Raw genomic sequence first — 17036 nt, 5'->3', positions numbered from 1 at the left:
TCACGTTCAAAACACTTCTGATTTTGTAGGATTAAGTTTCTAGAAGAGAGAAAGGGCTACATTCAAGCGTACATCAAGAATTGAGGAATTACGCCAAAAACATCATTCTTTTTAGGTAGGTGAGGTTTTGTATAGTGATGGATTTGTTAATTCTCACGTCAATCATGTAATTATTTCATTAAATTATCCAATAAATTACTTGTATAAGGATTCTTGAAGAGTTCTTGAGTTTTAGCAACATTTTGTAAAAATGGAGATTTTTGAGTTCATTAGGTGAGGGCCTTGAGAATGAGTAGTGTTTGTTGATCGAATTTAAGTGAGATTTCAATTAAATTGCATTAGGTTTGTGAATTTACGTGAGTTTGGAAGAGGACAAAAAAGATGGTCAAACATTCACGTTCAGGTTCGCATTGCGCAGACGCTTGAAATTTTCCATCTTCTGTAGATCACCCCCTGTCTGCATCGTGGAGAGAATACAAAGTCTTCTGTATCGAAAGACTTTTCACAGCCAAAAATTAAATTTTCTCTCAGCGTCGCGCCATGGATACGTCACGGTCTCCTGGCCTTTTTTTCCGTTCTTCATTTTGTATGTGTTCTTTAAATCGTGTCTTCGTTCTCTTCTTGATTGTAACTCTTAAAGTCTTAATTAATTCTTAAGAGAGAATACATATACTAATCACATATCTGATTTATATTTTAAAATTTCAGTAAAGTTAAAGAGGAAAGTTCATGAGGAGTCAAAGTTGAGAACCTTTATCAATTAACTAAAGATTTGAACTAAATCTTGAGTAAATGAGTATGCTGATGAGGAGAGTTGAGTTTCATGTTTCGAGATGAGTATAATGGAACTAAGTATTTCCAAATTATATAATTTTTTTACATTTAAAAGAGAGAAAAAAATTATTTCTAAATGAGTTTACATGTTGAGAAGAGTTTTAGAGGATTAACTCTTTGAAGAGAATCTTTTGAGTAATTACCTCAAATTGAGAAAAAGTTATGTTTTAAACATTTGATAATGAGTTTTATATATTATTGGGATTATAAAACATGTATGCCAACATGGGTAAAAGGATAATAGTTTTGTGGATCCACTTAGTTGAGTTGTTCTATACCCGGACAAGGTATAAGACAATTATGACAACGTGGATAAGACATTGATAGAGGTGTTCAAGGTCATCAATAGGCGCTTTGTTGATAACATTTACATTCCAGTTCACCTTGGTGAGACTTTCTTTCCGGAGGATTCAACATTATTTTCAATTTTTCTAAGATGATGTAGGTCTTGTCTCCACGTGTAATGTATTATTTAGAGGTTTCATAGACAGTAGTAGTTGAGGAGTCTTTCCCTATTTCTGTTATTGATGTTTTGAGACTTAGAGTCAATTGTTCATGTTTAATTAAACTATTACACACATGTTTGAGCTAAACTATTGTTGATACTTTTGAGTTGAGTGTTGCATTTAAAGTTCATGTTTTGTTGAGCAAGTCTCCCGCTGAGTGATGAGTCAGGATACGGGTTCGCTTGGAAACCATCGATGGTTCTCGAGTGTAAGCCACGTCTAGGGTGTAGGCTCGGAACGTGATAGTATTAAACTAATTATTTCTATATAATTCCCTTGTTATTTTCTACCTTGTATTGTCATAAGTTTTAAAAAAATAAAAATTTAAAATGGTGGACAAGATCCAATATTAAAAAGAAGTGGAAGAGAGAGGAAGCGGAAGGGGGTGGGGGGTGGGGGCGATTTTACTATGAAATCCTAAATCAAGTTAATCATACGAGATGATATACTAAATAAATTATCTAACTTTCCGGTGGGAGAACCACTAATAGTAATCAGCTAACCCAAGAACTAAAAAACTTAATCAAATATTAAGACATTTAAAGTTACGCAAGCATCTTTAAATGCACAAATCAGATAGACTTCCCACAAACTCCAAAAGTCTAACCTTCAAACTAAAACATTGCGAAAAACACCCCCAGAATTGGAAAGTCAATGTATTAAAACTCTAACAGGGAACATAAGTCTAAAGGAAATGGGTACAACCTAATTAAACATACGAATAACTAACTAGAAAGTTTGAGTTTGGACAGAGTAGACTAAAACATAGACAACTCATGGCAGCCCGAAAGAATTGATTCACCTTTAAATTCGAGTCGATCACAGGTCTTCTAAACAAAGTCTGTCAGTATCCACCTAAGGATGCCTTGCACTCAGCAAAGAAAGAGAAATTCTAGTATCAATACACAACTATATTGTACTGGTAGGATCACACGACTATTCCAAAAGGTGAAACACATACAAGTAACCACAACATAATAAAACAAGCATATACATATACAATATTAGTCATCATTTCAGGATCAAGACTAATTCCACATTCTCAATAATACATCAATAAGACAAGGATGGTCGACATGGAAGCTACACTAAGTCTGTTAATGTACGGGTACTTGGTACCCGATCCAAGTTAATGTGTCAGACATGACACCCCGACCCCATATATGTTCCAGAACATGGCACCCAATCCAAATTCATGTGTTGGAAAGTAACTCCTGATCCATTAAACAAGAAACTATCACAACTAAAATATATGTTCTCATAATCATACAATCAAGTGTTTATTCAAGACATACAATCATTCATTCACACTCATTTACGATTAGTGTGATCAATCATATAACATTCACATACATACATACATGCATTAAAATGAAGTAATTACTAACATGCATCACACCAATATGAAATCACAACCATCACCTACAACCCATGCCAAATTCAATTTCATAAAGTCGTACGAGTTTCTTAATGAATTAAATATCCACATATTCAATCAAATTAATGATTAGATCTACCATTTGTTACCATATTTTCCTAGACGTTACTGAATCTGATTTCATCCAAAGCCGGACTAGTCTAGAAAATTTGTAGTTACTACAAAAATATTTTCCAGCCTAAAATTTCTCCCGATGGATTTTCTATAACGATCACTCGTCCATAAGTGAAAAACTTAGGAAAAATATGTTAAAGTAATAATGGATTAGTACCTTGATCGACGAACAACTCGATATCCATCTCATATGTCCTTCTCGGTTTTCCAGGTGCATTCCTCAACTCGATGATGTTTCCATTTAACTTTCACGGACTTAATCTCTTTAGCCCTCGACTTTCGTACATATCGATCAATAAATGCAATCAGTTCCTCCTCATATTGGAGGTCTTTGTCTAACAACACTGAAGCCCACCTTATGATGTAATCTCTGGCACCATGATATCTCTTTAACATAGATACATAAAATACAGGATAAAATCCCAATAGATTGGGTGGTAAGTCCAATCTACTACATAGTCAATAATCTCAAATGGTACAATGTATCTATGACAAACCTTTTCCTTGTTACTGAATCTCATCACCCTTTTCATGGGTGTCGCTTTAAGAAACACAGCCGCATTAGTGAAATGTCATGTCTCTTACCTTATAGTACACATACTTTTTCTATTTACTCTGGGTTGCAAAAAGGTTAGCTTGATTGAATACTCCTCCCTTTATCTTGAACATACTTCACTAAATCTACCCTAAAAAGGTTTCACATATCCAAACTCAAACTTATGAATACATTCTCTCCCATAGAATGCCTCAAACAGTGTCATATTTATGATGTAGTAATAACTATTATTTTAGGAGAACTCACTATTGTTGCAATAATTACTCTATTGTTGCAACGAAACCCAACTAGACCAATAGCTTAGAGAAAAATAGATTCTCCATTTCACGACACATTTGCATGACAACATAAAACAAATATGACGATCGCCACATAGGTTCAATTAGGACTCACCATTCAGTTTCAGAGTCTTCTACGGAGGTCTAGATCATTGATCACATCACAACATAATGCAACATAAGACATCAATATAAAACATCTAAATTAGGTCTTGATTATTATGATATCTTGATATGTCATCAATGATTGTAGATCATACTTTTAAAACTATTTCCGTTAATAGTAGGGTTTTTTTAGTACGAAGTTAATGACTATGGACCTTATAAAGCTATTATGGAAAGGTCATGGACTAAGAAAAATCTTTCTCACGCATGGTCGGAGCTATTCTATAATGTTTTTAGCTTGGATTAGTACTTTAATCATATTTTTCCATGAATGATAATATCAATATAAATTAACAACTATTCTGTGGGACTTTTACTTAGCACCGAGTGAATTTGAGGTGGAGGCTCAATTAGGTTAGTCTTTAGTAGAAACCGCTAGTCCTAAACTATATGCCCCCATAGGAGTTGTCGTAAATGACCTATCTAGTGGATCCACATATAACATACGGTATGATGTGTAGGATTTAAATCTGACAAGTTTGATTTTCCTTTTTTTGGTATGAGGAATATACTGGATTCTATGTTATAGCTCACATGATCTATGTCAGTTAATGGTTAACTTTCCAAAAAAAAGAACTATGTTAATTACTAATGTTTTATGAAGATTCATTTATGATTTGAAGATGCATTGACCATGTTCATGACTTATGAATCTTCTTAAATGATTTTACTATGCTTTAACTTGGTTATGCACTTCTTGTTTTGTAATGACCCGAAAGGTCATTTTCAATAATTTTAGATAGTCATTTAACTATAATTGATTAATTTGCGGGTAATTTATTTATTTTTAATAATAATAATCAATTAAACTGATCATTTATTTAAGACCCTATATCATTAAGCCTATGTATTAAAAATAAGTTAGTAGATTCTGTCGGTTTAATAAATGATTAATTTAGAAAGAAAAAAATCAGAAAACATAGAAGCGAAAGAAGAACTTAGAAACGATACCAAACCTGCAAATCGTTCCAGGTAACTTTAAGCGATACTTCAATTCTGTTAATTTAAGATGGTGTTTGCATATATGTATATATTACTATTAAATTAGGTAGTAATAGCCCTGCATTTCCCCTTAAATATGTTATCTAGTATCATTTTCTATGCACCCAAATTCCTTAGCATTAATGTCCATTAGTGGAATGTTGAGTTGGCAATGATAGATAAAGAGTTAAAAAAAAAAGGTTAAGCGATAGAAGATTTTGTTAGGAAATTAAGGCATATTATTGTAGTTTGATTCAAAAAAAGGACGGTGAGTTTTCAAAAAATTTAGGGGAAATATTAGGGATTAATTTAATAGGTAATGGTGGTCAATGATTGGCCATAATGAGCCAATCATTGGTTGGGATTAAGGGTGAGAATTGAATAGCTGTCGGTACGTTCTTTGGGTTACCAAATCGTATAAATATCATTAGACTTATGATATTGAAAAAGTTGAAGCTTAATCCTATACTTGAAACTTGAAAAATATGATAGTTGAAACATTAATAGGCATCAAAAATTACGAACTTAATTATAAATTTGGATGAATTTGTAGGTCAAGGTTAAAAACATAATAGTATCAGTGTTGTTAGTTCCGAAACCTTATTGTGAATATATATAATTGAATAGATTGCATCAATTCAGAAGCTCAACGGAAAAGAAAGGCTCAAGTCCCAGAGTGATTATTCGATTGGCTAAGGGAAGTGGATTTCTAACCCTTGTTAAACATATGAAATTCATGTATTTTCTTATGTAATTTTTTTGAATCATCTGGAGGCTTATTTCTTATTTGTTGATGTTGTATTATGGTTGCATTGTTGTGAGTTGTGTCTTGTTATCAAAATGGTTATTTCCTCATTATTTGATTGAACATGTCATTTGCAAGTCATCTGAGACATGATTATGATAAGTGTTATGTGATAAGAGGATGTACCATTTCTAAGGTTGTATCACACACCGCGATGGATATTATATTTCGGGGGTTGTATATCGCTCCGTGATGGTTACTGTTATCGAGAGTCGTATTGCAGTCGCGATGGACGCATAGATAGATATGTCCCCTAGGGGTCCCAAACTGAGTGACAATGGGTGTGTATGATTAGGGAAGACATGCATCATTATACTTAACATTATATCTCATGGCATTACACATTTTTATTATTAATGAACTTGAAATTGTGTTTTGTTAATCTTGTTAGTGTTTTTCTGCAGAACTTGTGACTGTTGAATATTGAGTTGTTATTGACAATATGTAATCTAATAGAGTGTTGTTGTTGAGCTCTATACTTGCTAAATTGTGAACTATTATGTTGTATTGTGGAGGTTAAGAGAGGGTGTAAGGAGTATAGATATACCGTGGTTTCACGGTATTATTAATACTTTTTCCTTAAATTTAGTGTGTCCAAAAGCCTTTTTGTGCTAATTTTTATATAAGTTTCTCCTTATTTGCAGGAAATCTATTCAAAGATGTATGCGGAGGTTTTTGAGCGAAGAAATGCAGAAGAGACCACCTATGGAGCTTGTGACGGTCCGTAGGTGGCAGTGTAGTGCAGCTGCTGAAGGAAGATGGGGAAGTCTGACCAAGTGTGGAGTTACGGAGTCCATGACGGTCCGTCCTGCAGGTTCGTCAGGAAGTTCAGAGAAGTAATCCCAGTACCCATATTCCAAGAGTTTAAGTATTTTGGAACGAAGACCCTCGACGGACCGTTGTGCCTATGACGTTCTGTCATACTTGCCATCGAGGGTAATAAAGAGAGCAGCAGAAGAAATTGCACAAGTATGGGACAACGGAGTCCATGACTGTCCGTCGTGACCACGGCGATCCGTCGCGTGGTCTGTTGACCCAGCCGCGTTTTGACAGATTTCCAGCAAAAAGAGTCCTTGTTTAATTAGGTTTTATTTTCTATAAATAGTTTGAAAAAACTCATTTTTGAGGTTAAACTAGGTATTATTAGTGAGACTCCGTATTATTAGACTCAGGATCATTGTTAGACTCTGGATCATTATTAGACTCTGTGTATTAGTGTTAGACTTTTTGTGAGATTCTTTATTACTTTGAGATTTTTTCAAGGGATTGTTGGTGATTTTTGGTGATTAATCAAGAAAAATTTCGGATTTTACTCTTTCTCATTGAAGTAAGTACATGAATTCTTATATAATATATTTGAATATTGTGATTATGACTATGGGTAACTAAACTCCATAACTAGGGTTGTGCTAACCATAGGCAAATAATGAGATAAAACCTAAAGAAGATAACAATTCAGAATAGTGTCTTACATGTATTAATAATTCTTTCGCTTATAAGTCTTTTAACGGATGGCAAACGTTAGAACTCGCCTTAATGCTACTTGCCGGACAAAGGAGGTAGATAATAGAAAAGAATTATCAACATAGATTTAGTGTATACTATCTAATAGGTTAGTATTGATTGGTACGAGGTAATAACTTAGTCAAATATCGAATACGATGCTTAATATGAGGTAAACATAAGGGTTAGGATAGGAACACACGTAGCCGGACCAAGGTGTGGAGTGAGATTTTCTAGATGTCGGACCAAGGATTTAGAAATACATAACTTAGCACTTTGCATGCAAGATAGTAGGAAAGAATTGTAATAGTTAGAATTATCAAGTTATGAAGCTGTGGGGAACACGTAAACCCTAGTTACTTTGATTAATTGATTAAATTCCAACATTCAAAGGTATTAAGTGTCTCTTTCAATTTCTTTAGTTATTTTCATTCATTTAGAAATAGAAACCCCCCTTTTATTATTTTTTGCTTTCCAAGAAAGTAATTGACCGAACAATAGTAATAATAGGTTAAAGTTAAGTCTAAACTATTTTCCTCATTGGAACGATCCCAACCTCACTTGTTGTGTTATTTACTTGACACGACCGCTTTACTTCTTATTTGAGAAGTAAGTTTAAACGTATCAAGTACCCATATTTTATTTCCGTAACCTGTTTTTAGAAGTTTGCTTGTTGGGTACTGTGTGGTTTGGTTTGGTACTCACCTCTTGCTTCTACAAATTTTTGTACGAGCCCGGATCTTCGTGATACCTTCTATTCTTTTAATTTCCAAGGCATTCTGTAGAGACTTTAAGGTAGTTGTTGTCATCTCGGCAGACCTTCTTACTCCTGTTTACTATTTTATTTTTAGTTGAAAGACAATGTCATTCGACAGTTGCGTATTTTAATTCAATTGTAGTATTTACATTAGAGGTTTGTGCACGTCACAACTAGGTTTTAGGGATTGAATTAAGTTGACTTATTTTTTGTAATAGTAATCGATATTAAACTTTTATTTGAATTTTGCACTTTATTAGATGTTGTGTTTTAAGGTGACTTGTCTTGGTGAAAATAAGGTGAGTACCATCACGCCCATTTTTGGATCGTGACAAAATAGTATTAGAACCTCAGGTTCATAGGTCTCACGTGTACACATGTAACAACCCTAAAAATGGATATGCTAAACAATGCTTAATGTATCTAGAATGCCTACGATTAGATGAGGTTCACACGGATTGATGCACGTAGAACCAAACCTCTGAACCCTTGCGACAGCATATCTTACTAACTTAGGAGTTAGTTGAGCTAGAAAAGGTTGGGTACATCCATTTAGGGCTCCCAAATATGAAGACTTACTTGGACGAGTCTTTACCGGACTTAAAAAGGGGAAATCCTAAGTTTGGAGGGTCTAGGGGTAAAATTGTCTTTTTTCCAGGATAAGGGTAGTATCGTAATTACCCTTAATATAGAAGTAGTTATTTAATTAATTAGGTGGAGGGGCATTTTTAGGAGAGAGAGCCAAAAATTGACTCTTATAGTAAAGTCTTGCTCCACCCGGGTTCGAACCTAGGTGGAAGCGATAATTTAAATTGTTTTTTATTTAAGTTGGTCAATTAATTTTATTAATTAATATTTATTATTTATTGGATGATTTAAAATAAAAGGGAAAATAGATTTTTACAATTTAATAAAATCTTATTTGACTAAGTCCTAAACTAGACTCCTACGCCTAAGAAAACTCTTATCTCTCACACTCATCTATCTCTCACGTATCTATCATTCTCTTTCACGTTCTCTCTGCCAAAATAACATAAAAGAACAGAAAATTTACAAAAGTTCTTCACACTTGAAGAACTCACAACAAAAAATAAAATCAAACGCTAAGCAAAGTACGTTAGGCAAAGGAAGGAGATTTTCCGTCAAAAGTTTGGTGTTGACACTTGGATTTGGACGTGAGTGTTGGAGTAGGTCTAGGCAGCAACTTCAAGGTTTGAATTTCATAAAAGGTATGAGTTCTCTTCTCTCTTAGTACCTCTCCCAAGTGATCCCTTAAGGTTCAGTATATTCTAATCCAAAAACTAGGATTGTTTCCCCGTTGCATGTCCTTGTCAGTAGCTCCCATTAAATCATAGGTTGGTTATGTTTGCTCGTAGAAAACTAGGGATAAAACTTATTTTCGTGATGCTTATGTGTTTATATGTATATTCAGAATTATGTGACTTAGGTTGATGTTTTCTGAAAATGTAACTACGTGTGTTTGGGTGTGTTGCTGTGGCTATTGGTCATGGTTTAGGAATTTAAATGGCATGTTAGTTCTTTGAAAATGAGAAATGAGAGGAGTGGGATTCGAACCCACAACCTCTTAGTCAATCTTAAGGAAAAATGAAAAAAAATAAGTGTGAGGCGTGGGAATCGAACCCACGACCTCTAGGTGGAAAAGGAGAATTAAAAGAAAAATAAAGTGAGGTTGTGGGGGTTCGATCCCACAACCTCATGGTCAAGTCGAAAAAAATCATGGAAAAAGAAATCAAAATAAAAGGGGTTGTGGGGGTTCGATCCCAAAACCCCTCGTCCAAGAAAGAGAAAATTTAAAGAAAAGAAGTTAAAATAAAATGAAGGCATTGGAGCTTGATCTTGGGTCCCCAAGCCGTGTGGACCAAAATAAAATAAATGAAAAATGTAAGTGTTGTCCAAGGGATTCGAAATCGGGTTCCCTTGCACAAATTCCGTATTGATACATAAGTCATACGTGAATTAAATGTTCAAGAATAATGCTGCCTACATAGATCGAAATCGAGATCTTGGCATACATACAAGATGCATAAGTCTTGTCCCATATAATCTTAGGAAGATATGAATCACTTAAACGAATTCTGGTTGAAACCTCATGGCTTGTGTGTATAGACCCATAAGTCTAGCATACGTTAGAAGTAAGTGAACCTAAGATGTATGTAATAAAATGATGATATGAACAATGAAATTATGAGACCCTAGAAGAGTTAAGTAAAAGTGTGAAACACACTAAATGGCCAAGTGCATTGGCATATGATCAAATGAACATTCACGTAAAAAGGGGTGAGTAATTATGAGAAAAAAATGTGGTAAAGTTAATGTATGTGGTGAAAACATGATAAGAGGTTAATGTAAAAGAAGAGAGCAATCTCAAATGAGCCTAAATAAATGTTATCAAAATATACTTACCTATGAGAGTGTAAAGTTAATGAAGAGACCAGTCTCTATGAACACTCTAATGAAAGTATTGAGATTAATATACACTTAATACTAATGATGAGATGAGAAATCATCTATTGAGCTATGATGTCCTCATACTAGAAGCCAACTTCCATGACATATGAGTTGAATGTAATGGAACTTTCTACTAAGCACTGATAAACTAGCTATGAGAGGTGATACCTTTTTTCGAGAAGGACGGAGGTTCACGGAAATCTCATGAGATGAGACTGTCCAGTATGCCGAGTATGGGTCACCTTATATCTCCTAGTCTTCGAACCTATACTGCCAGTATAGAGATCTAGCGGGGTTCAATTCCCATGTATGCTATCATGTTTTGGGTCACTTTGGCCGGTAATTCCACCTCTTTTCGGTGTGGGGGATACATTGGATTTCATGATAATCACATGATCTATGTCGGTTAAATTTAAAGTTCCCAATGAATGAATGAGGCTAGCCTCAAATGATGCACATAAAGAAATGAATGATACCAAAGGTGTTAGGATAGGATAACCAAGAGGTAAGCTAGACTTAAGTAATGACACTAGGTCATTCTTGATCATTGCACAACGAACCCGATTAAAGTCTTAAACTACATCTTAGGTATAGCTGGTGTTTACACTAGCCTATAAAAGAAATGAAATGAAGTACGTACGAATGAATGAAGCAAACTCTGTGTTTGCTAAGGAAGGCTCCCTAGTTGAGGTCCCATATGTTGAGCCCTCATTTTGGGAAGTCTTAATGTCAAGCCCGTTATTCCAAGGTCTCCTGGACTATGCGTAAATGATATGAAAGATGTTATGTGCTAATATGCATTATGTTATGTGCTATGTGTAAGATGTTATCTGTTGTGTGCAATGTAATAAGTATGATGATGCAAGTTTCTCTCATGGCATGGCTTTCCCAATCCCAATTTGGAAATCTCACTCACTTTCCTAATCCAAATTTGGAGCTCACTAACTTTCCTAATCCCAATTTGGCAAGTCCACTGACTTGACTTTCCATAATCATGTTGTTAGGAAAGAGCTGTTTTTACTCATGCATGTCCTTGGTGTGTACTTGCATATACCCATATAGTACAATTATGTACTAATCCCATACAATTCTACAATTTTAGGTGCAGGCACAAGTGGACGCTAGAGCTTACAGGTTGACATTATAGCTATCTGGATGTGGAGATTTCATCCAGACTTGGTTGGCTGTTATGCTTTCCAGGATGTCTACCATTATTATCTAGCTTAGATGTATGCATAGCTAGTGGATCATGTCCCACTAGTGTTTCTTTTCACTTTCATTTCATACTTTGTATTGGTGCCGTTTTGGCAAGAATATGTTTAATGCAATTATGAATTTTTTCTATCATTTGATTGTCTCTATATTAGATGGTTGATTTGTGAACGCTTATGATGTTATGTTTAAAATGTTTAGCATGAAATAAAAAAACCAAAAGTTCATATTTTCCGCTAAAATTAATCTAGATGAAGTAAGTATGACGTATGTAGGCTTGTCTGCAACCGTGAGAGGTCAACGATGCCGGTCTCGTCTAGGGTCTAGACTCCGGTCGTGACAAAGTTAGTATTAGAGCGCTACGTTTAATTATGAGGATAATAAGTTCACATCAATCACATTAAGTAGTTTCTTAGTCATGGTAATGAAGTGCACCACTATCCTGAATTAGAGATTGCATGATGCATAGGAAAATTTCCTTTCTTCTAACCTTATCGTGCCTTTCCTAATGTCTGATTTTCTTGGTGTTATGAGCATTTCTAACATCAATCCTTGTTGTTTTTGAGAAAATGAATACTAGGAGAACAATTGGTCAAAGGAGAGGAGGAGCAGCTGCTGGGGGCAATCATGTTCCACCGCAGGCTCCAGTTGAAGTAACGGTTATGCCGGTTAACCCTGGGGTTGACTGATGCTGAGGTGAGGGCATTCTGGCCCAGATGGCACAGGCCATCACTATGCAGGCCCAGACCATGATTGACCAGGTCAACCGGTAGAATGTTCATAGGGAGAACCCACCGATTTGCAGTATGGCTGACAGGCTGAGAGACTTTACGAGGATGAATCCTCGTATTTTCACAGGGTCTAAGACTTTGGAGGATCCTCAGGAGTTTGTGGATGAGGTGCATAAGATCTTGGTGGCTATGGTGGCCACAGATACTGAGAAAGCAGAGTTGGCTTTCTATCAACTTGAGGATGTTACATAGACTTGGTGCAAGATTTGGCAAGATAGCTGAGTTTTTGGGCGGAGTTTCGGTCACTTGGGAGCTGTTTAAGACAGCCTTTCTGGCGAGATTCTTTTCCAGAAAGATGAGGGATGCCAATGTTGAGGAGTTTATCAACCTTAAACAGGGATCCATGACAGTGAGGGAGTATTCCCTAAAGTTTGTTAAACTGTCCAGGTAAGTTACTTCCCTTATATCTAACAACAGGGATGAGATGAGCAGGTTCCTCATTGGAATCAACAGAGATTTAGAGGAGTGTTGGTATGCGATGCTCCACGATAACATGGACCTCTCTAGGTTAATGGTGCATGTCCAACAGGTAGAGGACAACCGAAAGAAGAGTGGCGTTCGTGATGCTAGGAGGACTAAGCCTCATGATCAGGAAGGTCCTAGCAATGGGGGCATCAGGAATAACTTTGGCGTCCATGAGCATCCCAGATATAACAAGGGGCAACAGAGTTCAAGGAACTCTAACTTTCAAAGGATTAAAGCACCTAGAGGAGGCAGACAAGAGCCCAAGAAGGGAAATGGAGGTGAGATGCAGCGTCCCAGAAAGGACTGTCCTAAGTGTGGCCGTGCTCACAGTGGAGAGTGCAGACAAGTCACTAATGCCTTCTTTGGTTGAGGTAAGAGAGGACACATGGTTAAGGACTACCCACAGAAAAGAGGTGAGGTTGGCGGCAATGCTCAGCCTAAGCCTAATCCACAGGATGCAGCAGTCGAGCCTCCTAAGAGGAATAGGTTCTACACCCTCAAGGGTAAGGACAAGCAGAAGAAGTCCGCTGATGTGGCCACAGGTATGCTGCAAGTATTCTCAACTTCTGTTTATGCTTTACTTGATCCAGGGTCTACGCTTTCCTTTGTAACTCCTTTATTTTCTCTCACTTTTGAGATATATCCTGAAGTTCTACATGATCCTATAGTAGTTAGTACACTTTTAGGAAAAAATGTAAGAACTGATAGAGTATACAAGGATTGCCCAATAGTTGTGTGTGGTAAGACTATGTGTGCAGACTTGGTTGAGTTACCAATGCATGATTTTGATGTTATTCTTGGCATGGAATGGCTTCATAGTTGTTGTGCTTACATGGATTGTCGTAATAGGGTTGTGAGATTTTGTTTCCCTAATGAAGAAGAGCTAGTCTGGGAGGGGTACAACTCGAGTCGTCCTAATCCCTTGATTTCAAACCTTAAATCCAATAAAATGATGTCCAAGGGGTTATTATGTCATCTTGTGAGTGTTAATGATTTAGATCATGACATTCCTTCCATAGACTAAGTGTCTGTAGTGAATGAGTTCCAAGATGTATTTCCTGATGATTTGTCTAGAGTTCCTCCCCTCGAGAGATTGACTTTGGTATCGACTTAGAACTTGATACTAAACCGATTTCAATTCCTCCTTAAAGAATGGCTCCAGTTGAACTCAAAGAGTTGAAGCTGCAGTTAAAAGATCACACTGATAAGGGTTTCATTCAGCCGAGCATATCCCCTTGGGGCGCTCCAGTCTTGTTTGTGAAAAAGAAGATGGAACCCTTAGAATGTGTATCGATTATTGGCAGCTCAACAAAGTCACTATAAAGAATAAGTATCCACTTCCCAGAGTAGATGACTTGTTCGACCAACTCCAAGTGTCTAGTTTATTCTCGAAGATTGACCTTCATTCAGGGTACCATCAGCTCAGTTAGGGATGGAGATATCCTAGAGACAAGCTTTTTTACCCGTTATGGCCACTATGATTTCCAAGTTATGTCATTTGGTCTCACGAATGCACCTGCTGCATTTATGGATCTCATGAACAGGGTCTTCTGTGAAAACATTGACTCTTTCATCATAGTATTCATTGATAACATTCTCATCTACTCTAAGACCAATGAAGAGCGTGAACAACATTTGAGACTGACATTGCAGGTACTTAGACAACACCAGTTGTATGTCAAATGCAGCAAGTCTGAATTTTGGCTTAGATCGGCGACCTTCCTGGGTCATGTTGTGTCCAACAAAGGTGTGAAGGTAGATCCCAGGAAGACTGAAGCTATTTAGAACCGGCCAAAACCTCTTACTCCCACACATATTCGTAGCTTCTTGGGATTGGCTGGTTATTATTGTAGGTTCTTGGAGGGTTTTTCTTCCGCTGCTGCCTCACTGACAGCTTTGACTAAGAAGAAGGCGCAGTTTGAATGGACGGAGGCTTGTGAGAAGAGTTTCCAGGAGCTCAAGGATAGACTTATTTCTGCCCCGGTGCTTACTTTACCTAAGTGTGGTGAGAATTACACTGTGTATTCTGATGCATCTAGGGTTGGTTTGGGTTGTTTTCTTATGCAGGGTGGTAAGGTGATAGTTTATCGTCCAAACAACTCAAGGTTCATGAAAAGAATAATCCCACTCATGACCTGTAGTTGGCAGTTGTGGTGTTTGTAGTGAAATTATGGAGGCACTACTTGTATGGAATGCATGTATATGTGTTCACAGACCACAAGAGTCTCCAATACGTGTTCACACAGAGAAAGTTAAATCTACGTCAACGGAGATGGTTGGAGGTGTTGAAGGACTATGACATGAACGTTCACTACCATCCAGGTAAAGCTAATGATGTAGCTGATGCTTTGAGTAGGATGAGCATAAGAAGTACAACCCACGTTGAGGATGGGAAGGAGTTGGTGAAAGATATACATAGACTGGCCAGACTGGGTGTGCGGTTAGTTGACTCTACTAATGGGGATGTTTCAGTTCATCCTAGTTCTGAATCATCCTTAGTAGTTGAATTCAAGGAGGGTCAGTATCTTGATCATGTGTTGATAGACCTGAAGGACTCAGTGTTGGTTAAGATGAATGAGTCTTTTGCTTGGGGAGATGACGACATACTTAGGTACCAGGACATGTTGTGTGAACTAGATGTGGATGATTTGCGGACCAAGATCATTGCAGAGACCCATGGTTCCAAATACTCCATGCATCTAGATTCCACCAAGATGTATCATGATCTTAAACAGATCTATTGGTGAGATGGGATAAAGAAGGACATTGCAGATTATGTGGCCAAGTGTCCTAATTGTCAACAGGTTAAGGCAGAACATCTTAAGCCTGGTGGTCTTTCTCAGATTATTGAGGTTCCTACTTGGACATGGGAGGCAATTAATATGGACTTCGTGGTTGCTCTTTCTAAGACTAGGAGACAACATTACTCCATATGGGTTATTGTGGACAGGATGACTAAGTCTGCCCATTTTATCCCTGTGAAATCTACTTACAGAGCCGAGGATTATGCGAAACTCTACATTGATGATATTGTGATATGGCATAGGATTCCTTTGTCTATCATTTCAAATATAGGAGCTCAGTTCACTAAACATTTCTGGAGACCCTTCCAGAACAGCTTAGGCACGCATGTGAAGCTTAGTACTGCCTTTCATCCTCAGACTGATGGGCAGGAAGAGCGCACCATTCAAACATTGGTGGACATGCTGAGAGTGTGTGTGATTGACTTCAAGGGTAGTTGGGACGACCATCTGCCTTTCATAGAGTTATCGTATAATAATATCTATCTCTCCAGCATTGGGATGACACCGTTTGAGGCACTATATGGTAGGAGGTGTAGGTATCTAGTTAGTTGGTTCGAGGTTGGAGAGTCATCCATTTTGGGTCCAGAGATCATTCATGAGGCGTTAGAGAAGGTCAGGGTGATTAGGGACCGGTTGTCTACTGCTTTCAGTTGGCAGAAGTCTTATGCAGACAACAGAAAACGGTCCTTAAAGTTTGATGTTGGTGACCAGGTCTATTTGAAGATATCACCTATGAAGTGGGTGATGAGGTTTGGCAGGAATCGGAAGTTGAGTTTGAGATATGTTGGGCCATATGAGATCCTACAGCGTGTGGGAGAGGTGGCTTATAAGTTGACATTTCGTGCGGAACTAGCTTCTGTTCATCCAGTCTTTCATGTCTCAATGTTAAAGAAGTGCCTAGGTTGTCCAGCAATGATTCTACCTGTTGAAGGTTTGGGGGTTGATGAAAATTTGTCCTATGAGGAGGTAATATTGAGATTTTAGACAGACAGGTCAAGCGACTAAGGAACAAGGAGATTGCCACAGTGAAGGTATTGTGGAGTAATCATCTTGTTTAGGGTTCTACATGGGAGGCCGAGACCGATATGATATCCCGCTACCCCAACTTTTCAGCTCTTGAGGTTAGACTTCCTATTCTTAAGTCTAAGTTTCTTTATCTCTCCATTCTTTGTTGCTATTGATTTATTGTGTATAGTAACTATGTTATGATCTAACTGGCATCACGCGAAATAGTTAGTAGTGTCATTCGGGGACAAATGCTCCTAAGGGGGGGGGATAATGTAACCCTAAAAATGGCTATGTTAAATAATGCTTAATGTGTCTAGAATGCCTACGATTAGACTGGGTTCACACGCATT

The sequence above is a fragment of the Solanum lycopersicum genome, chromosome 11 (assembly GCF_036512215.1).
Source record: "Solanum lycopersicum chromosome 11, SLM_r2.1".
In the NCBI taxonomy this organism is placed as follows: Eukaryota; Viridiplantae; Streptophyta; class Magnoliopsida; order Solanales; family Solanaceae; genus Solanum; species Solanum lycopersicum.
The sequence above is the reverse complement of the archived record's forward strand: the minus strand, read 5'-3'. Positions refer to the sequence as shown.